This window comes from Macrotis lagotis, chromosome 4 (assembly GCF_037893015.1).
Source record: "Macrotis lagotis isolate mMagLag1 chromosome 4, bilby.v1.9.chrom.fasta, whole genome shotgun sequence".
Classification (NCBI taxonomy): Eukaryota; Metazoa; Chordata; class Mammalia; order Peramelemorphia; family Peramelidae; genus Macrotis; species Macrotis lagotis.
In genome coordinates, this window is record NC_133661.1 from 75,437,658 (window position 1) to 75,460,721 (window position 23,064).

Sequence of the window (23,064 nt, forward strand, 5' to 3'; positions counted from 1 at the left end):
CTGGTGGACTGGCCCTCCAACCCCCAGGGAGCAGAGCCTTTCTGCTGTTTTCCAGGTTACCTTGAGTAGGAGAACTGCCTCACTGGGTCCCTCTGTGGGTTCTGTCTCTCGAAAATTTAATTAGAGTCCTTAGTTTATAAGTTTTATGAGAGAGTGCCTAAGACAGGATCCTCTCTTGTAGCCATCTTGGCTCCCCCCTGCCTATAATTTTCTAAAACTATCTGAATCTTTCTTTTTCTGTCTCTGTAGTTTTATTAGTGAGGTAGCCATAGTTCACAGAGTGCCAGACTTCTTGTCAGGAAGATTCATCTTACTGAGTTCAAATTCTGCCTCAGACACAATAGCTGCGTGATCCTGGGCAAGTCACTTAATCTTGTTTGTTTCAGTTTTCTCATCTTAAAATGAGTGGAAGAAGAAAATGGTAAACTACTCCTATATCTTTGCCAAGAAAACCTAGATGGGGTCAAAAAGAATCTGAAACAACAAACAATAAAGTTTTATTAGGGGAAAGAGAGGAGGGAAATGGTATAGTGTGGAATAAATCTGGGCTTAAATTGATGGTCAAGAGATTTGGATACAATTATGATTCATTTTTTTTTATCCTAATCCCTTTGATGAGAACTAACATCTGAGTTAGAATGTGGTTTTGGTGCAGCCAACCATCAGAAACATAACTGCGGTATGACCTGAAATAAATTGCTTAACCTTTTGCCCCAGGCTGCCCCCCAAGATTTTTGATTCTAGAACAGGTAATAGAGGGATGGAGGACCCTTAGCAGGAATTCTGTATATTAATGAAATCACAGCTCTAGTGCCTACCCACCAAAAAAAATTTTTAGATTGCCCCATTGGTTTTCTGAGTAGATGACCTTCTGAAATAAAACTTTATTTAAAAAGCTTAATTTTTAAAATTTCTAACAACTTTTGGAGTTTTCTCTGGAATCAACATGTGTGAAGTTTGGGAAGGCCTTGTGATGAAAGTGGAAAGAATGCTGAGTTAGACACAAAAAGATGTGGTTTTGAATCTCACCCTTGCTCCCTTCTGCCTGTCCAGATCATCTAAATCTTGTAAAAGGAGGGGTTCAGAGCAGATTCCTGCTTCATGTTCCATTTGTCTTTGTTCCATTTGAGAAAGTTCAACTCTAACTTTTAGATTTATTTTGCTTTGATCATTTCTAGGTGTTATTTTTTAAGGCAGAAAAGCCATTTTCATTATTAATCTTATCCATGCTGATTTGCATGTTTATAAGTTGTTTCATATGGTGGTTAAGTGACTCAGTGGATATCACACTGGGCTTGGAACCAAGAAGACTCATCTTTATAAGTTCAAATCCAACCTCAGACACTTTACTAACTCTGTGACCTCAAATTGATCCTGTCTGCTTCAGTTTCTTCACCTATAGAATGACTTGGAAAAAGAAATGATAAGCTACTCCAATATCTTTTGCCAAGAAGACCCCCAAATGGGGTCAGATATGATTGAAATGACTCAACAAAAACAACAAATTATTTTATATAAATTGATAGGATTAAATAGTAATTATCTTTTGCATGCAGAAGGCCTTGTTCTAAAGTACTTGGGTGGCCAAGGAACTAGAGGGAAGTTTCTGAAGTTTTCTAAAACTTTCTCCTATTAGAACATTAATTAGTACCTTGTGATTATGGAATTCATTAATTGTCACACCAGTAGACCTGAAAATGTTGGTCTTGAGACTAAAATAGGAGCCAGAGAAGTAGAAAGAGAGAAAAAAATGGAAGTAAGTTCTGAGAAGGGAGGGATTTCTGAATGGGGGCAAGAACTAAGAGAAGTCAAGTGGGGCACCCCAGTAAGGACTATCTCCTTTTCACAGTGTGTGTGTGTGTGTGTGTGTGTGTGTGTGTGTGTGTGTGTGTGTGTGTGTGTGTGTGTTTAGGGGTTAGGGTTGGGGAGAGGGCATGAGAATTCTAATCCTGATCTCTCTAGTCATTGACATGTTTGTAAGATACTGAGAAGAATAAACCTTTATTTATTTTAGCTATAGAGAATAACAAGTATAAGCTAAGAAGCTAACAAATATTTAAATAACATTGTTTCCTGTTCTCTCCATTTCTAGAGTATTGCATTGTTAGTTTTACTTGTATTTATGGGTATGTGAATTTGTACTTAACCAGGAGAAGATAAGCTCCTTGAGGGCAGGGACTACTCTTTTTCCTTTTGTGTCAATCAGGACTCACCACAGTGCTTTGTATAACTGCCCATCAAAACTATTTATTGAACTAAATTGGATCTAATTCTGACTCTTGATTTAAAGTCTTCTGAGATGGACATGATTGATAGACTTTGATGGTTTGACAATACTATAGTAGATGATTTTGGTTGCTTGACTCAAGATTTGTGGTTGTCCTCAGAACTAACTAAAGTTGGTAAAAGACTAAAACATGCATACCAATTATACAAATTAGAATCCAATACATGGATGAAAAAGATGGTATAGTGGAAAGTTCTTAGATTTGAACTCAGAAGACCTGGGTTCAAATCCCAACTTTGTCATTGACCACTTTTTTATATGACTTTGGGCACATCACCTGAGGTTTAGTTTCCTTATTTATAAAATGAAGGGTTTGGACTCCAAAGTCCTTTTCATCTCTAAATCTAGAATTCTAAGGGATTTACAGGTTAACAAGTATAACTGTTCATTTGAAATGGTCGCAATTCAGCAACTCTATATCCTAAGCGAGATTTTGCCTTCTTAGGAAGTTTGACTAAATAAATCAGTTAACCAGAACCCAATTCCCCACATATGCCAGCTAATTGTTATTTATAATAATGATACCATAATCTATTTATTTCTAGCATCTAACACATTTGTTAAATAGTCTGTTTACTCATTCTGTTTACTTTCCAGATTAGGACTTTGTGTTCAGGCCAAGCTTTGTATACATCTGTCAGAATTGTAGTGTCCATGTGTTGTCCTGGACTGCCTCATCTAGACCCCTGCTGCTTTGTCCTTTGGTCTGAGGCTGTGATACTCTCATCACCATGGGACAGCACTGATGGGTTTATTTAGAAGGTAAAGGGATGAGCACCAGGACAATTACACTGGGGCTCCCTTCAAAGTCTGGATATGGGTCCTCATTATCAGGACACTCATTCCATAGTTCTACCTTAGTCATATGCTTTTTTGTTGGATTTGTGATCTCAGGCTGAAAAAAATGACCCATTGTGGTTTCTCCCTCGATATCTTAATCTCTATTTGGTCTAGTTCTCAACTTAGATGTTTATTGGAGTAGTTATGGGGAAAACTGGATTGCATCCCTTCCTCCTACTCTATGATCTCGGCTAGTCTCCCAAATATTCTGAAAATGAAATGATTGGTTACATGATTTTTTTATTTTAAATATTTTTTTAAAGTCTTTTACACTTAATTACACAATTAAATCCTGCAGTAGATGACAAGTATTTTTACTCATTTTGAATAACGGGAAAACTACTGTACAAAAAGGGACTAATGGCCAGTCCAAGATGGCAAAAGGTTTGATTCTTATCCAATAGAAGGGAGAACAGACTTCTCCCTCTCAATCTGTAGCTGTTGGCTGCCAGTTTTTTTTTTTTTTTTAGCTGCTATCATTATATGGTAAAAGTGTTGAACTAGTACACAGATACTGTCACTAAGCTTCCAGAAAAAATAACCAGGAGCATGAATGATTTTGATGACATCTGATATGAGAAAAGTAAGATGTAGAACAAGGAAAAGTGACTTGTCTCTAATCTTTCCATGGGAGATCTAGGACTGTAATCATCACTCCTGTTTCATGACTCTTTCAGCAAGCTAATATAAACAAATGTGCAATGAAACATATTCCTTATTTACTGTGTCACACATTTTTATTTAAACTCATAATGCAGTTAGTAAGTTTCAAGATAACTTTCAACTGACCCCAATATAATGGAAAGGAAAACTAATAGAGAATAGGAAGTTTTCTTGTCTAAAGTCAATAAATTAGTATTTAATGCAATCTTTTACATCTTTGACCTAATGAGTCACTCTTTTAGACATATCCTGCAAGTTCCCTTGGTTGACTTCAACTACACAACATTAGAATTGTTCATATGATAACCCTATCTGATTACTCAGGGTTAAACTGGTGTTTATCTCTGCCAGATGTAACCCATATCCTGGAGAGGGCACTAAAAACGCTAATGTGCTTTCCCCCATGACCATTTCAAGACAATGTGGGTTCTGATATTCCTTCTGTGTATTCTCCCAGGCAATTTTTAAAAATTCTAATGTTTACTGGGAAAATCTGTTTTCCAATGAACCTATCTCTCCTCCAAAATCAAAATTTGATAAAAGAACAGTTCTGCCCTCTGCTGGCTATCATCTATAAAACTAATATATAAGAATATAATGTTAATTATAAAAATAAGATAGTTGCTCAAATCTTATTTCTAAAATGGTAAAATATTAATATGTAATTAATGTTAAGATCTTTTTCAAATAATATATTATAAATCGTCATTGCTAACTCTTACAAGTATGGACAAGATAATCTGAGGAAGGGGAACTAACAATGTGTGGGGGTGGAGAGAAAGGGAGAAGGAATAAGGGAAGGTTTCACAGAGGATGTGAAATCTATGTTGAACCATGGAAAAGGTAAAGATAAGAAACAAATGAATATACTGGGTAGACAGTGATTTATGCCAGTGATTCTCTCTCTCTCTCTCTCTCTCTCTCTCTCTCTCTCTCTCTCTCTGTTTTTGCAAGGCAATGGGTTTACATGATTTGCCTAAGGTCACATAGCTAGGTAATTAAGTGTCTAAGGTCAAATTCAAATTCAGGTCCTCCTCTCTTCAGAGGGCTGGTGTTCTATCCACTGTGCCACCTAGCTGCCTTTATGCCAATGATTCTTAACCCTTTTTGAATCATATCTTGCTTTGGTAGTTTGGTGAAGTGTACGGACTCCTCAGAATAATGCTTTAAAATGTATAAAATAAAATTTATAAGATTACAAAAGAAACCAATTATGTTTAAATAGTCATCAAAAAATATTTTTTTAAAAACCAATTTCTTAGACCATCAGCTTAAGAATCCCTGGCTTATTTGAATACACAGAGGTGTGAGATGAAATATTAATTTTAGAAAACAGCTGGTGGTTCCATTTTGCTTGAAGGTAGAATGTATAAAGGGGATTAATATGATATAAAATTGGAAAGGTAAATTGCAGGCAGATTGTAGAAGCATTGAACATTAGGAAGAGGCCTTTGTATTTTACAGCTCCTAAAGTCAATAGAAAGAAAGTCAATGATGGCTTTTAACTTACATGGTTCTGTCTCTGTCAGTCTTGTGCTTCAGTAAGATTATTTTGTCAGTTGTACAAAAGAGACAATAAAAATGGGAGAGAACAGAAGCAAGATGATGAATGAAGTTGTTGCAGAAGTCCAGGTGAACTTTGCAGGTAAGAGGTGAAAAGGACCAAAATTAGGGTAGTAACTATTTAAGAAGAATATCTGAGAGATATCACAAAGGCAAAATTGATAAGCCCTGGGGGCAGCTAGGTGGCGCAGTGGATAGAGAACCAGCCCTGGAGTCAGGAGTACCTGAGTTCAAATGCAGCCTCAGACACTTAATTACCTAGGTGTGTGGCCTTGGGCAAGCTACTTAACCCCATTGCCTAGCAAAAACTTAAAAAAAAAAATTTTGATAAGCCTTAGAAAAAAGTGGAAAAATAACACATCTTGGGGGGGAAATGCTAAGGCATTACACTTTGAGTGAGGAATGCCTTTTTAGGGTTCTCAAGAAGGAATGGGATGAGGAAGAAGAAACTTTTTTTGTAGATACTCCAAGGATATAAGTTGTATGCTATTTTTTCCTTTTGGGGAGTAAGGTGGGGTATATTTTAAGTATCTTCATTTGCTTTTGACTGAAGTAAATCACTAAATCACAGATTGCCAATTCTGCTTGAATTCCAAATCTGCTATTTTCTACATGATTACAAGACCACAGACATGTATGTCACTTCCCTCTGCAGATCCATCTCTTCAGCTAATCTGTGTGTCTCTAACTATATGGAAGAACCACACAGGGATGGATACTTAGGGAATCAGTGAGAGAATGTCTCAAAAGTATTTTTTGCCCTCAGAAAAAGGTTGCCCAGAATCATTATCACTATTAGGTTTAATTACTGATTAACAACATTCAGGTTTTCAGTTTTCCTTCTTGCTTTTCTGCATCTTTTTTTTTTTTGGTTCTGTTACCTCCCAGATTTAGGAACAGCAGTGGGAAAAAGAGAGGTGTGGAAGAATAAACACATAAAAAGAGAATTCTGTGCATAGAGTGCCACCAGGGCCAAACCACTTACCCCAGAAGCAGCCAGCATTGCCATAGTAAGTATACAATTGTTTTTGCAGTGATCATAGATTAACAGTGGCACCCAGAGGCCAAAAGAAACTTAGTTCCTCTGAAACTGATGCAACTTTATTCAGTTTTTCAATTCTCATGTCCTAAAGAGTATGTATAGGAATAAAAGAATCCTAAAATACAAAAAATCCTAAAATTTAAAAATAAATAGTTTATGTATATATGCATATATATAATATACAAATTAAATATTAATGTTGTTGGATGGTTCTTTTCCTTCATTACCAAAGAAGACCAAAATGATATCACTGTGTTTGAGACAAATGACATTGTGTCCAATTGTGACTGATCAGATGAATACCTGAGGTGGGTATTCTAAACTTTTGTTTGTCATGTTTTCTTTGAGTTGCCTCAATTCCGCCTTCCTCATAGAGTGCAACACCCTCACTGATGAGGGCACACCATGCTGGGTGGTCCTGTGCCAGTGTCTCCCAGGCTGCACAATCCATTCTAAAGTTCTTCAATGAGACCTTCAGGGTCTCAGTATCACTTCTTCAGACCCCCTTGTGAGCACTTGCCCTGTGTGAGTTTCCCATAAAATAGTTTTTTTGCAAGTGTACTATTCTCTTTAGTAATGTTGGAATGCTAGGCAGTTTAGTTCGAGAAAGGGCCTCATTATCTGGTATCTTCTCTGACCAGATGATCTTCAGGATATTCCTAAGACAATTTAAATGAAAGTGATTCAGTTTCCCCACCTGCTGATAGACTGTCCAGGTTTCACTGGCGTATAATAATGATGTCAGCACAACAGCTCTGTAGACCTTCAGTTTGGTAGTCAGTCTAATACCTCTTCTCTCTCACACTTTCGGAGCCTCCCAAATACTGAATTAGCTCTGGCAATATGTGTATCAACCTCATTTTCAATGTGTACCTCCCTGGAAAGGACACTGGCCAGATAAGTGAACTTGTCCACAGTTGCTGTAATTGATGGTTCCACATGTGGATGGTGTAGTGCTGGCTGATGGAGCTCCTGTGCTTTCTTGGGGTTAATTGTTAGACCAAAATTAGCACAGGCAGCAGAGAATCCATCCATTCTTTGTGCACCTCACTTTCAGAGACTGCATTGAATGCACAATCACCAACACTCCCTTCACTTTGAACTTGGCTTGTAGCCTTTCCAAGTTGAAGACTTAGCCATCAATGTGGTAGCTGACCTTGAGGCCATGTTCATCCTCTGTGAAGGCATTTGATAACATGCCTGAAAACATCATACTTAATAGGAGCTAGATAATGACAATAATGAAACAACACACCAAAACCTATGGGATTCACTCAAGGCAGCTGTCAGGAGATATATCTTTAAATGCTTACATGAATAAATTAGAGAAAGAGGAAATTAATGAACAAAATATGCAACTAAAAATTAGAGAAAGAACAAATTAACCCCCCCAATTAAATATCAAATTAGAAATTCTAAAAATTAAAGGAAAAACTAATTAAATTGAATGCAAGAAAACTATTAAACTAATATATAAAACCAAGAATTGGTTATATGAAAAAAACAATAAAATTGATAAACCTCTTGTCAATTTGATTAGAAAAAAAGAAAGAAAACCAAATTGCTAGTATTATGAATGAAAAAGGAGAACTCACCACCAATGAGGAGGAAATTAAAGTTATAATTCAGAATTATTCTGCCCAACTCTATGCCAATAAATTTGACAATCTAAGTGAAATGGACAAATATTAACAAAAATATAAGTTGCCCAGGTTAAACAAAGAAATTAAATACCTAAACAACACTATCTCAGAAAAAGAAATTCAACAAGCCATTATTGAACTCCCTAAGAAAAAACCTCCAGGACCAAATGGATTCACAAGTGAATTCTATCAAACATTTAAGTTGGTTCCAATTCTATATAAACTCTTTGGAAAAATAGGGGAAGAAGGGACTCTGCCTAACTCTTTCTATGACACCAATATGATGCTGATACCTAAACCAGGAAGAGTTAAAACAGAGAAAGAAAATTATAGACCTAGTTCCCTGATGAATATAGATGCAAAAATATTAAATAAAATCTTAGCAAAAAATTACAACAAGTTATCACTAGGATAATACACTATGACCAAGTAGGATTTATCCCAGGAATTCAGGGTTGGTTCAATTTTAGGAAAACTGTTAGCATAATTAATTATATCAATACCATACCTATCAGAAATCATATGATCATATTAATAGATGCTGAAAAAGCTTTTGACAAAATACAGCATCTATTCCTACTAAAAACTCTAGAGAGCATAGGAATAAATGAATTGTTCCTTAGAATAATAAACGGTATCTATCTGAAACCATCAAAAAGCATTATATGCAATGGGGGTAGGCTAGAGGCATTCCCAATAAGATCAGGGGTGAAATAAGGATGCCCTTTGTTATCATTACTATTCAATATTGTGTTAGAAATGTTAACTTCAGCAATAAGAGAAGAAAAAGAAATTGAAGGAATTAGAATTGGGAAGGAAGAGACAAAACTCTTACTCTTTGCAGGTGACATGATGGCATACCTAGAGAATCCAAAAAAATCATCTAAAAAACTACTAGAAATAATTAGCAACTTTAGCAAAGTTACAGGATATAAAATAAACTCTCATAAATCCTCAATATTTCTATATATGACTAGCAAGATACAGCAGAAAGAGCTAGAAAGAGGAAATCCCATTCAAAGTAACCTCAGATAATATAAAATACCTGGGAAGCTACCTGCCAAGGCAGACTCAAAAGCTTTTTGAAAACAATTACAAAACACTTCTCACACAAATAAAATCAGAATTAAATAACTGGGCAAACATCAATTGCTCATGGATAGGTTGAGCTAATATAATAAAAATGACAATTCTACCAAAACTAAATTATCTGTTTAGTGCCCTACCAATCAAAATTCCAAAAAATTACTTTGAGTTAGAAAAAGTTGTCAGTGAATTCATATAGAAAAATAAAAAGTCAAGAATTTCCAGGGATTCAATGAAAAAAAGTGCAAAAGAAAGTGGCTTAGCCTTACCAGATCTAAAATTATATTATAAAAGCATCAGTCACCAAAACTGTCTGGTATTGGCTAAGAAATAGAGTAGTGGATCAGTGGGATAGACTAGGTGGAATAGCAGGAGATGATTATAGTAATCTGCTGTTTGATAAACCCAGAGTCCAGCTATTGGGATAAAAATCTCCCTCTGTGACAAAAACTGTTAGGAAAATTGGAAGTTAGTATGGAAAAAACTTAGATTAGATCACCACCTCACATCCTATACTAAGATAAGATCAAAATGGATACAGGATTTAGACCTAAAAAATAATATTATAAACAAACTAGGAGATTAAGGAGTAGTTTACTTGTCAGATCAATGGAAAGGGAAGCAGTTTATGACCAAGGAAGAGATGGAGAACATCATTAAAAACAAACTAGATAATTGTGATTACATTAAATTAAAAAAACTTTTGCACAGACAAAACCACTATAACCAAGATCAAAAGAAATGTAGTAAATTGGGAAACAATCTTTACAACTAGTATTTCTGACAAAGGACTCATTTCTAAAATATACAGAGGGGGGGACGGCTAAGTGGCACAGTAGATAAAGCACCGGCCCTGGAGTGAGGAGTACCTGAGTTCAAATCTAGCCTGAGACACTCTTGGGCAAGCCACTTAACCCCATTGCCTTGCAAAAAAAAAAAACCTAAAAGAATAAAATATACAGACAACTAAATCAAATTTTCAAAATAACAAGCCATTCCCCAATTGACAAATGGTCAAAGGATATGCAAAGGCAATTTACAGATGTGGAAATCAAAGCAATCCAATAGTCATATGAAAAACTGCTCTAAATCATTACTTATTAGAGGAATACAAATTAAATCATCTCTGAGGTACCACCTCACACTTTTCAGACTGGCCAATATGACTAAAAAGGACAATGATCAACGTTGGAACAGATGTGGGAAATCTTGGACACTAATACATTGTTTGTGGAGTTGTGAACTCATCCAAACTTTCTGGAGAGCAATTTAGAACTATGCCCAAAGGGCAACAAAATTTTGCATGCCCTTTGATCCAGCAATACCACTACTGGGTCTATACCCTGAAGAGATTATGAAAAAGGGTAAAATCATCACTTGTACAAAAATATTCATAGCAGCCCTGCTTGTGGTGGCAAAGAACTGGAAATTAAGCAAATGTCCTTCAATTGGGGAATGACTTAAACTGTGGCATATGTATGTCATGAAACACTATTGTTCTATAAGAAACCAGGAGGGATGGGAATCCAGGGAAGCCTGGAAAGATTTGCATGAGCTGATATTCAGTGAGGTGAGCAGAACCAGAAAAACATTGTATACCCTAACAGCAACATGGGGGTGATGATTAACCTTGATTGTCTTGCTCATTCCATTAGTGCAACAACCAGGGACAATTTTGGGTTATCTGCAATGGAGAATACCATCTGTATCCAGATAAAGAATTGTGGAGTTTGAACAAAGACCAAAGACTATTACCCTCAATTTAGAAAAAAAAAACTATCTTATTATGTAATTTTTCTATTTCTTATACTTTATTTTTCTTCCTTAAGGATATGATTTCTCTCTCATCACATTCAACTGAGATAAATGTATACCATGGAAACAATGTAAAGACTAACAGAAGGCTTTCTATGGTAAGAACGGAGGGAAAAATTGTAAAACTCAAAATAAATAAAATCTTTATAATTCAAAAAAAAGTATAGGAGCAAAGACACAGCTTTGTTTTACTCTATTGGTGACTGGGAAATCTTGAGAACATTGTCCACTATCCAAAACCAGGACATACATGCCTTCTTGAGATTGACCTACAAAAGTGATGAACTTCTCTGGGCAATCAAATTTTGACATAATTTTTCATAAACCCTCATGACCGTCAGTATCAAAGACCTTGATCAGATCTATAAATGTTGTATACAGACCTCTTTTCTGTTCCTGGCATTTTTCCTGGAGTTGTCAAGCAGCAAACACTATATTCACATAATATTGTAATAATTTCTAAATAGTAGCATGTTATAACTAACCAGTGTAGTTTTAGTCCTGTTGATGATTCTAGGGGTTCACAAGTCACTCAAAGGTCAAGTATTAATGATCATAGATTTTACATTTTTAGGTACCAGGGTCTCTTTGGGAACTAAAACCAGACTCAACTCACACTGACCTGTCCTTCCTCTGAGAACTGAATAATAATATTCATTCCATTGCCTCTTCTTGACTGGATGGTGATCCTATATTTTCTTTTCTTTTTTAAATTTTTTAAAATTTGTTTTATTTGAATCCCCCCCACCCAGGTACATACAAAGCAAGTTTCAACATTTGCTTCCAAAACCTTGAGTTCCAAATTTTCTCCCTTTCTCCTACCCTACTCCCCACATTGAGAAAGCAAGTTACTTGGTGTAGGTTAAAGATGTGTAGCCACAAAAAACATTACTACAATAGTCATGTATTATATCCCTATACACAAAGAAAGAACAACCTCAAGAAAAATAAAGTGAAGGAAAAAAAGTATGCTTCAAAATGCATTCAGACACCAGCAGCTCTTTCTTTGTAATAGATAACATTCTTTATCATAAGTCCATCACAGAAATTGTTTCTATATTTTTTCCCACGGTTGCTATTGCTAACTATATTTCCCCTCTATCCTATTCCCTCATCCCCATTTATTCTAGTCTTGCTCTTTTCACCCTATCCCTCCTCAAAAATATATTGCATCTGACTACCTTCTCCCACTCTTCTATCACCTACAACCTCCCCATCCCTCTCCCTCTTCTCCTTTCTCCTATCCCTTTCCTTTCCTATTTTCCTTTAGGATAATATATATTTTTATACTCAATTGAGTGTTTATGTTATTCTCTGAGCCACTTTTGATGAAAGTAAAACTCACTCACTCCTCCCCTACCTTCCTACTCTTCTACTCCACTACAAAAGCTTTTCATTGCCTCTTTTATGTGAAATAACTTATCCCATTCTACCTCTGCTTTTCCTTTCTCCCATAAGTTCCTTTCTCCCTATTAACTCCTATCTTCAAATTCAACTTCCTCTTTGTCTATATATGTTCCTTCTAACTGCTCTAATAAATGAGCAGTTTCATATGAATTATCAGTATCATTTTCCCATGCATGCATATAAGCAATTCAACATCATTAAGTCCCTCATGATTTGCCCTTCCCATCCACCCTTTCAATGCTTCACCTAAGCCCTATATTTAAAGATCAAACTTTCTGTTCAGCTCTGGTTGTTTAATCCAGAAAGTTTGAAAGTCCCCTACTTCATTGAATGTCCATCTTTCCCCCCTTGAAAGAATAGTTCAGTTTTGCTGGGTAGCTGATTCTTGGTAATAAATCAAACTCTTTTGCTTTCTGGAATATCATATTCCAAGTCCTATGAGACTTGAATGAAGATGCTGCCAAATCTTGTGTTATTCTGACTGTAACTCTATGATTAGAATTGTGTCTTGCTTTTTTTTTTTTGTCTCGCGTCTTTGCTAGTAGTGCCATGGGTCACCAACAGCTCTACTGGAGCCACCCTTGTAAATTCGGCTAGGGGTCTCTGTTGTGCTGTGTCTGTTCGAACCGCCATGGCCTGATCAGCAAATATGGCCTGAACATGTGCTGCCAGTGCTTCTGGCAGTATGTGAAAGACATCGGCTTCATCAAGTTGGACTAAATTGTATTTATGGACCTCCGCTTCATTAATTACTCTGCCCATCAGTGGCCACCATTGGATTTCAGTCTGTACAACTATTTGATCTACCCACCTGAAGATCGATTCTGTTATGCCTGCTATGCTAATTTGTATATATAATTTAAAAAGGTCATCTCAGTTATGACTAAAATTTAATGTGAACTTATTGACCCTTCAATGAATTATGTGAAAATAAAAAATAAGATATTAATTATAAAAAAAGAATTGTTTCTTCCTCACTGCTTGTAATATTTTCTCCTTGACTTGAGTGTTCTGAAATTTGGCTATAATATTCTTGGCAGTTTTCATTTTGGTATGTCTTTCAGGAGGTGATTGGTAGATTCTTTCAATTTCTTTTTATCTTCTGCTTCTAGGAAATAGGGAAGTTTTCTTGGAGAATTTCTTAAATATGATGTCTAGGCTGTTTTTTTGGTCATGACTTTCAGGTAGTCCAGTAATTTTTAAATTATCTCTTCTGGATCTGTTTTCCAGGTCAATTGGTTTTCCCATAAGATATTTCATATTTTCTTCCAGGTTTTTCATTCTTTTGGTTATTCTTGATGTTAATTGTTAAACCAAAACTAGCACAGGCAGCAGAGAATCGATCCATACTTTGTTGCATCTTAACTTCAGAGGCTGAATTGGGTGCACAATCATCTGCAATGCTGGCTTGCTCTGGTGGCTGACTGGGTTGTGCTGCCATCCTTTCTAACCCTAATGCAACAGACCTTTCTTGTGGTTCTTCCAAGTTGTCTCGGTCAGGAAAATTGTTTCACTCAGTCTTTTTGTGGGTTCTGCAACTCTCGAATTTAGTTAGTCATTCTTTTGGTTTTGCTTTATTGCTTCTTGATTTCTTACAAAGTCATCAACTTCTCTTGGTTCCATTCTACATTTTAAGGAATTATTTTCTTCAGAGAGCTTTTGTATCTCCTTTTCCATCTGATCAATTCTGCTTTTTAAGTTATTCTTCTCCTTATTGGCCTTTTGGATTGCTTTTTCTTTTTCTTTTTCTTCTTCTTCTTTTTTTTTTTTTGTTGGTTTTTGAAAGGCAAATGGGGTTAAATGGCTTGCCCAAGGCCACACAGCTAGGTAATTATTAAGTGTTTGAGACCAGATTTGAACCCAGGCACTCCTGACTCCAGGGCCAGTGCTTTATCCACTGCACCACCTAGCTGCCCCATGGACTGCTTTTTCTATAAGACCCAAACTGGGTTTTTTTTTTTTAGGTTTTTGTAAGGCAAATGGGGTTAAGTGGCTTGCCCAAGGCCACACACAGCTAGGTAATTATTAAGTGTCTGAGACCCCAAACTGGGTTTTTAAGATGTTATTTTCTTCAGTATTTTTTAGTGTCTCCTTCACCAAGCTGCTGACTTAGTTTTCATGATTTTCCCACATTGTTCTCATTTCTCTTCTCAAATTTTCCTCTACCTCTCTTACTTGATTTTCTTTTCTTTTGTTTTTTTTGCAAGGCAATGGGGTTAAGTGACTTGCCCAAGGTCATACAGCTAGGTAATTATTAAGTGTCTAAGATCACATTTGAACTCAAGTCCTCTTGACTCCAGGGTTGGTGCTCTATCTACTGCGCCACCTAGCTGTCCCCCCAACTTGGAAAATCTTTTTTGAGCTCTTCCATAGCCTGAGACCAATTCATATTCTTGGAGGCTTTGTATGTAGGAACTTTGGTTTTATTATCTTCTGTGTATTTTGAGCTTCCATAGGACCAAAGTAATTTGTTGTTTGCTCATTTCCCCAGCCTGTGACTTGATTTTAGCTCATTGTTAAGATAAGGCTGTGCTTCCAGGGTGCACTATCCCAGACTTTTGAGGGTTTTTGAAGCTGTTTTCCCCCAGGGACTTCCAGGTTCTCACTTCCTCCAAGATCTTCTGAGAGTCTACGACTGCTCTCCTGACCTATGTTCTAGTCTGTAGACAACCACAGGGACTCCTTTCTGCCTTAGAACCATGAGGAGCTTCCTGGCTCCACTGCAGGCAATAAGCTGTATTATGCCTTTGCTCCTTTTCCTGAGACTGGAGCCACAGATTGGGATTCACATCTGAGTATGGGCAAAACAACAGAGTTCTACCTCAGGCATAGCAAAGAGACATCTTCAATCTCCCCTCACCCCCATACTGGAAGCAGCTGCCAGGTGGCTCCTCTGGGTCCGGGTCTGCACTGAAGCTTATACTGGACTGAGCTCCATTCTCACTCTGACAAGTCAGAGTTTTCCTGCTGAACTTCGCAATTGTCCTTGGTAATTCCTGGGCTGAGAGGTTTGGAACCCACCATTCTGTTATGTACCCAGGAGCCTCCAGTGTCTCAGGCACCCCTCAAGTCTGTTCCTGGATGGTTAGAGCTGATTTGCTCTGGTGGCTGTTGGGATTGCACTGCAGGCCCTTTGTAACCCAGTGCAACAGACCCTTCTGGTGCATCTTCCAAGTTGTTTTGGGCTGGACAATTGATTTACTCAGTCTTTTTGTGGGTTCTGCCACTCCAGAATTTGGTTAGAGTCATTATATTTTAATTATTTTTTAAAATTTACTTAAGGCAATGGGGTTAAGTGACTTGCCCAAGGTCACACGGCTAGGCAATTATTAAGTGTCTGAGGCCAGATTTGAACTCAGGTACTCCTGACTCCAGGGGAGGTGCTTTATCCGTTGTGCCACCTAACTGCCCCTAGAGTCATTATTTAAGATATTTGGGTTGAGATTTGGGTGAGAGCTCTCATGAGTTCCTGCCTTTATTCCTGCCATCTTGGTTCTACCTCAATCCTGTATTTTCAAAGGCTAATTCCTGCAAAACACAAGTCCTGGTAAGGCTAGACAGTGAATATCTAAGGATGGACCAAGAATCCCAAAGTTTACAGGGTGAGAAAATTTTTAATTATAAAAACTTTCCTGAACAAATCTCCCCTAATAATTTTGGTTTCTGATAGATGTTGACCAGAATGTTTCAGTTTCTACATGTAGCCCTACCATAGGTTGGTAGTAGATATAGCATACAAGTAGTATTCCATAGCAATTGGGGACTTGATGCATCTATTTTCTTAAGTTTCAACTTCAATATATAGAACTTCAACCCTCTATGACCTGGGTAATATTTAATTAAGCTAAGCACAACATCATTCTAGAGTTTGAAGGGATGTTAGAGATCATCTAATCTACAGTTCTCTAACATTTTTGGTCTCAGGCCCCCTTTACACTTTGAAATTAAGGATCCTCCCCTTTAAGAGCTTTTTGTATATGTTGATCATATCTATCTGTGTTTATTATTGTCATGAATAAAACTCCAAGAGACAGAGTTCCTAAGTATTAGTAATCAATTTATTAATTAGGGTAGTCAATTATCAATAAATTGATGATCAGTTGCTTCTCTCAGGAAGGTGTAATTCAGAAAAATGCATAGAATTTTGAGAAAAGCAGAATAATTGTCAAGATGGCCCAGGTGACAGCAATCTCATAGATATCCTTATCTGTTTTATCCTTTTGGCGAAAGTGTCTATATCTTAATGTGAGTAAAGTGTGTCAAACTTTAATGTAATTTAAAAAAAAAGTAATTAACGCTGAAAAATTCATTTTACCCTTCATTTTCACCCCTTAATTTTGGGAGAAAGGTAGAAGATTATATGACCTCTAAGCAACCCTACAGATCTAAAAACTACAAGGTTCATGATTATTCCTTCTCATCAGAGTCTTCATTGACTTTTCACTTAAAAAAGCTATTCTTTGCACAGTTGCTTGCTTTTTTCTTTACACTATTCACTCCTCTAGATCAGTTAAAATGAAGACTTGGAAAGTTTATGGTTTATCTAGTACCCACTCTGTGACAAGAACTTTTCAAATATTATTTCATTTGATCCTCACAACAATTCTACAAGGTTGATGTTTTCATTATCCTCCTGTGTTGTTGAAGAAAATGAGGCAAACAGATATTAAGTAACTTGCTCAGGGTAAGTATCTGCTGTATTTGTACTCAGGTCTGAATCCAGTCCAAGTACTCTGTTCACTATGGCACTATTTAGCTGCCTCCAAAATAGGAGGCAAGGCTTAAAGCCTGGTGGGACAGGAGGTAACTGACTTCAAAACATTATACAAAGGAGGGGGAGGATAAGAAAGTTTATAAGATCTAGTGTTCAAAGCAACTTCAGAGAGCATCTCTGTCAGTTTACTATTCATATCAGAAAACATGGGCCTAGGGAGCTGAAGTGATTTGCCCAAAACCACATAAGTAACTGAAAGCACACCAAAAAAATCTTTTTTTTGTAAAACTGAAAAGAAATAATATTTTTAGATTCAATTTTATTTTATTTTCAATTTCAAATTCTTCCCCTCCCCCTTTCATTGAGAAGGCAAGAAATATTATAATTATCAAGACATGTGAAGCAAATTTCTGCATTAGTTATATTCTGGGATAAAAAGCAAGGAAAAAGATAAATAAATAAATAATCCATTCTTCACTCTGAGTCATTTGTCTGTCTGGAGGTGGATAGTGTTTCATCATGAATCCTTTGGAATTGTGATGAGTCATTTTGTTAATTAGAATTAACTCTAACAGTTAATCCTTATTACAGTATTATTGTTAATGTGTAAATTTCTAATTCCTGATACTTTGCAACTATTCAAAAAGCTTTTTTTTAGTAAAATAGATGGGGGTGATGGTACTCAACCTTTTATCAAGAATAATATTTGCCTTGTTCATATCTTTAAACTCTCTAATCACTTAAAGTGATAGGGTTTAGGACCAAGACTACTCCTTAGTTAAAGGATTAAGATATCAGTGATAGGGAAAAAGGAAGTGGGATTGACATAAATGCTTTGTGATAGCCCTCTGGGGTAAGGGAGTACCTCCTGGGAGGACATAGAATTTCTCTATTGATCCTTGCTTTCTGCCAGTGGGCTTACAGTGCCACACTACTCCACTTTAGGTGTGACTATCAATGTTAAGTTTATGTCTAAGGAATGGCCTATGGGCTAGTCAGAAACACTGGGGAAGACAACCCCTTAATGAATTCAGATGTTGAGATTAATATGTGAAACAACAGGAATCAGTTCATTGCAAAGTTTTATCGCAAGAATGAGGAAAAGAATGAAAGGGAGGAAGAGAAAGGGAACCCAACATACAACTCAGCTAAGTATAAACTCTAACAAAGTATAATTCGCTTAAGGGCAATCAGCGGGAAGAGAGTACTTCAGTGAGGAAAATGTGCTCCAAAGTGTTTTGAGTAGGCTCTTATGCTCTGATTTTGAATAGGTCCCCTTGGAGATAGCCAATTTGCATAGTAGTGAATAGGTCAGAATATCTGGGGAGTTTGTTATCAGGAAGAAAAACAAGTTGGTGGTAAACAAAATATTACTTGGAGACACAGCTATACTAACCTTTGAAAAAACTGTTCTCAGTATTTTAACTTGAATGTGTTCTATAAACTCAGGGCCTCCCTTAAGGGAAGACTCATGGTGTCCTCAAACTCATTGAACTTAATGTTATACCAATTACTTCCATGTACAGATTCTATAAACTATAATTTCCTTTAAGGGGAAATTATCATGGTTGTCTCAAGATCACGATGCCTAATCTTTTATCAATGCAGTTACTCAATTATACTTAAATATTAATCCAAATTGTATCTTTAATATATTGTGATCTTTTCCTTGTTCAATTTCCTTGAAATCTTCCTGGAACAGAGTTAGATGGAGAGCATGAGGATTGATAACAGTATCATCCTTCCCTTTCTCTATGCTTAAGTTCAATTATATTAAATTCTTAATGGAAGACTTGAATTCAAGTTCAGAGAAAAGTTATGACTATTTTTTTTTCTTCACCAGATGTTAAGTGAGACATCACAGATAGGATTTAATTAAGATTTTTCTGACTCCAAATCTATGCTTTTCCCTACTATGCCATGCTAAAAAACTTTGGTTTCAAAAAAATTTCAAATTTCAGTTTTTTTCTTTTCCCCCAATTCTGCTTGTCATTTTCCTTAGAAAATATTTCCTTAAGTTCAAATTCAAGTAAGGCTCTCAAAAGATAGAAAGTAAATCCTATTCTTTCCTTCATAGTTAAGTTGTCATGGACTCAGAATGTCTATCTGATCTTTGGGTGATGGCCAGTACTTTAGTTACCAGAGGTGAATGACGTGAAGAATAACCATGGTATTGGTTGAAAAAGACTGAGCCTTCCCACCCATGGTATTGGTTGACAAAAGATTGTGCCTTCCTACCCACCCTCCAACCTTTGAAGATTGAGATCACGAGCTGTAATTCTGCACCTGCCCTTTTCCTTTAGTAAGCTTATAAAGTTCATTGTGTTATTTGAACTTCAAAATCTTTGGCTAGAACTCCATGGGGGTAAACACAAAACACTTATTGAAATACTTTTGGCAGGGTCCCCTCTGTGGTTAAAAATCAAGAGGCAAAACTTCCTCAATAAATTGTGACTAACATGTATATGGAAATATATTTTACTAACATGGATTACATACATGTAACCTATATCTAATTATACAGTAAGAACTATTTCTTGATCTGCAGGTGGATGAATTAATCAAGAAGCTCATTTAACAAGCACTTTCTATATATCATTTAAACAAAATTATAACATTTCCTGCCCCAAGGCACCCAGTTTTATAGGAAAAAGAAGTGATTCACCCTTTTTTTTTTTTGCTAAAGACATGGTATTATTCTTGGTAGGGAGGAACTGCACTCTCTGTGGGAGAGTTGGGGAACTTGTGCATGAATATATGCTTGAAAGTATTAAGTCTCATATATTTTGGGGAGGACTATATGCATTCTCTTTTAAGAACCACAGGAACCTCTAGGTATCTATCAAAGTTGCATCAAAAGGCAGCTAGATAGCACAGTGGATAGAGCACGGGCCTTACAGTCAGGAGGGCCCAAATCCAAATTTGACTTCAGGTACTTAATACTTATTTAGCTGTGAGACCCTAGGCAAGTCAGTTAAATCCATTGCCTTGCCAAAAAAAAAAGGCATAAAGTACATTGAACCTGGAGTCAGGAAGCTCTGAGTTCAAATTCAGCCTTGGACACTTATTTACCTTTGTCTATTTTCTCAACTGTAAAATAGGGCTGTTATAAGGATCAAATGATATATCTGCAAAGCATTTAGCACAAAACCTGATAAAAATACTAGTGGTGGTAATAATAATAATAATAATAGATAACATTTATATACTACTTACTCTGTAGTGCTAAGCACTTTACATCTATCACCTCATTTGATCCTCACCACAAACCTGGGAAGTAGGTGTTATCCCTCTTTTACAGATGAAGAAACTGAGGCAGACAGAGGTGAAGTAATTTACTCATGGTCACAAAGCTAGTAAGTGTTTAAGTGACAGGTCTTCTTTACTCCAATCCATCTGTTAACCTGCTTTGAACTTCAAGTCATCTGTTAAATGAAAGGGTTGGACAAGTTGACTCTAAGATTCTTCAAGTTATTTGTCCTAAGATCCTTCTTGAAACTCTTCCACAAGAAAAAAAATACCTTTGGAGTAGTGAAAGGACTGATGCATTTGAAGTCAAATAACCTGGATCTGAATCTTGATTCTGTCACACTTCTGTTTATGGGTTACCTTTTGTAAAATGAGGGGATGAAATAAGATGACCTAAATTTTCTTCCAATGTTATTTCCTATGATTTCTCTAGGAAGTCATCCAGAGAAGAAAAATTCATATGGTTTAGAAAACCTTGATTTTAAAACTTGCCTCAGATACTTACTAGCTTTATGACCCTGAGCGAGGCACAACTTCCGGTTTCTTATGTAAAATGAGGAGATTAATAGCACCAACCTCACAAGGTTGTCACGAGGAGCAAATGAAATGTATACAATATGTACTTTATAAATACTTCAATAAAAATATTTTTATTATTATGGGAACAATGCACTTGGAGTTAGATGACCTGAATCTGAATTATAGCTCCAGTTTTCAGAGGAAGAAATCCAAGTTACTAATAACTTGGTATTACTCTAAATCACCAATAAATGAAAATAAAAGCAAAAAATAGATTCTTCAAAATACCCTTTAGATTACCAAAGCTTACAAAATGATAAAATGATAAATGCTGGAAGGGCTGTGAGAGACAGGTACATTAATATAATCTTGGTCGAGTTGTGAACTATGCCCAGTCATTCTGAAAAGCAATTTGGAATTATGACTAAAATACTTTTAAATTGTGAAATGACTCACCTATATCACTATTAGTTCCATACCCCTAAAGAGACCAAAGAAAGAAGAAACAAAAACATTTGTTTATAGCAGCTCTTTTGTGGCAGCAAAGAATTGGAAACTGAGGAGATGCCTATCAAATGGAGAATATGGATGAATTATGGTGGAATACTACTGTGCAGTATGAATGATGAAGGGAACACTTTTTGGAGAACACTTTCAGGAGAGACTTGTGTGAACTGAGAGAGTGAGATGAGCAGAACCAGAACAATTTATTTAATAACAACATTGTAAAGACAAACCACTTTGAAAGACTTGGGATCTCCCATCAATACAACAGGACCAACCACAATTTCAGAGCACTCAAGTTTAAACATGCAGTCCACCTACTAATAGAAGGGATGAACTTGAATGAACAGAACTGTTTTGGTCTTGGCTAATATGATTGAGCAAGTGGTAGTGTAATAGATAGAAAAGAGTGCAGAAGAGTCTTCCTGAATTCAAGCAAGTCTCCAACACTTGCTTTGTGATCCTGGGCAAGTCACTTAACCCTGTTTGCTTCAGGTTCCTCATCTATTAAATAAGTTGGACACTCTAGTCCAAATCCCAAATGGGGTCACAAAGAGTCAGACACAAACTACTTTGATGTAGTCATCTGTTTTCCTCAACCATACTTACTTGTAACCATTCTTGTTTTTCTTGTTTTCTCAGTAGAGGGAGATAGGGGAAAGAGGTAATCTGAAAATAAAAATCAATCTTTAAAAAAATCTAGACCCAAGGGCAGCTAGGTGACACAGAGAATAGAATATTGGCACTGGGGTCAGTTCAAATTCAACCTTGGACATTTGGTACTTACTAGCTATGTGACCTTGGAAGGTCACAAAACCCCACTGCCTTGCAAAAAGCAAAAAAAAAAAAAAATCCAGACTCTGCAGAACCAAAACGTTACACAGAGAAACAACAACAACCTGTGATCAGCTATGATAGATGTAGCTCTTCTCAGCAGTACAGTGAGCAAAGACGATTCCAAAAGACTTGGGATGGAGAATGCCATGCATATTCAGAGAAAGAATTATGGAGGCTGAATGTAGAAGCATTCTATTTTTACTTTTTGAAATGACTTTTTCCTCCTGTCCTGATTGTTCTTTCACAAGTGACTAATTTTGAAGTCTGTTTAAAATGATTGTGGTGCAGAGGATGGAATCCAACCTCAGACGTTTGACATTAGTGGCTGTGTGACCTTAGACAAGTCACTTAACCCTGATTGTATCCAGAGCCATCTCCAGCCAGCCTGATCCATATGTGGTCACCGGACCCAGATGGTTCTGGAGGGGAAAGCGAGGCTGGGGATTTAGCACAGCATCTCCTCACTCAAATCCAATTCATGAGCTTGTCACTGGTCTCCCTGATATCATGGTCTTCTTTGAGAAGGAGAGACAAGCATCACGTACTTCTCCTACTGCTAGCTGTCATGGGGAAAGGGAAGATCGGGAGGGAGAGAAATTTGGAACTCAAAACGTTCCAAAATTAGGTGTTGAAAGGGTCCTGCTAAGTGGCACAGTTCAAATCCCATCTCAGGCACTTATCAGTGACCTTGGGCAAGTCACTTAGGCCTTGTAAAACCATCAGATGTGTCTATAAATACGCACGAATGTTGAAAACATACAAAAATGCAAAAAAAGGGAAAAAAATCTGGGCTCTGTTCATTAGACCCAGGACCTCACGCCCTGCTGCTTTCCTTATCTGGATTTCCTCATCTAGAAAATGAGGGTTTGGAGCAGCCTGGCTCCGGGGTTCCTCC

At 36.7% G+C, this 23,064-nt stretch overlaps 1 pseudogene; it reads left to right on the forward strand.

Annotated features, from left to right (window-relative positions):
- Nucleotides 1-12,871: 12,871 nt before the first annotated feature.
- On the forward strand, nt 12,872-13,066 carry LOC141519918 (small ribosomal subunit protein uS14-like; annotated as a pseudogene).
- The last annotated feature ends 9,998 nt before the right edge of the window (nt 13,067-23,064 follow it).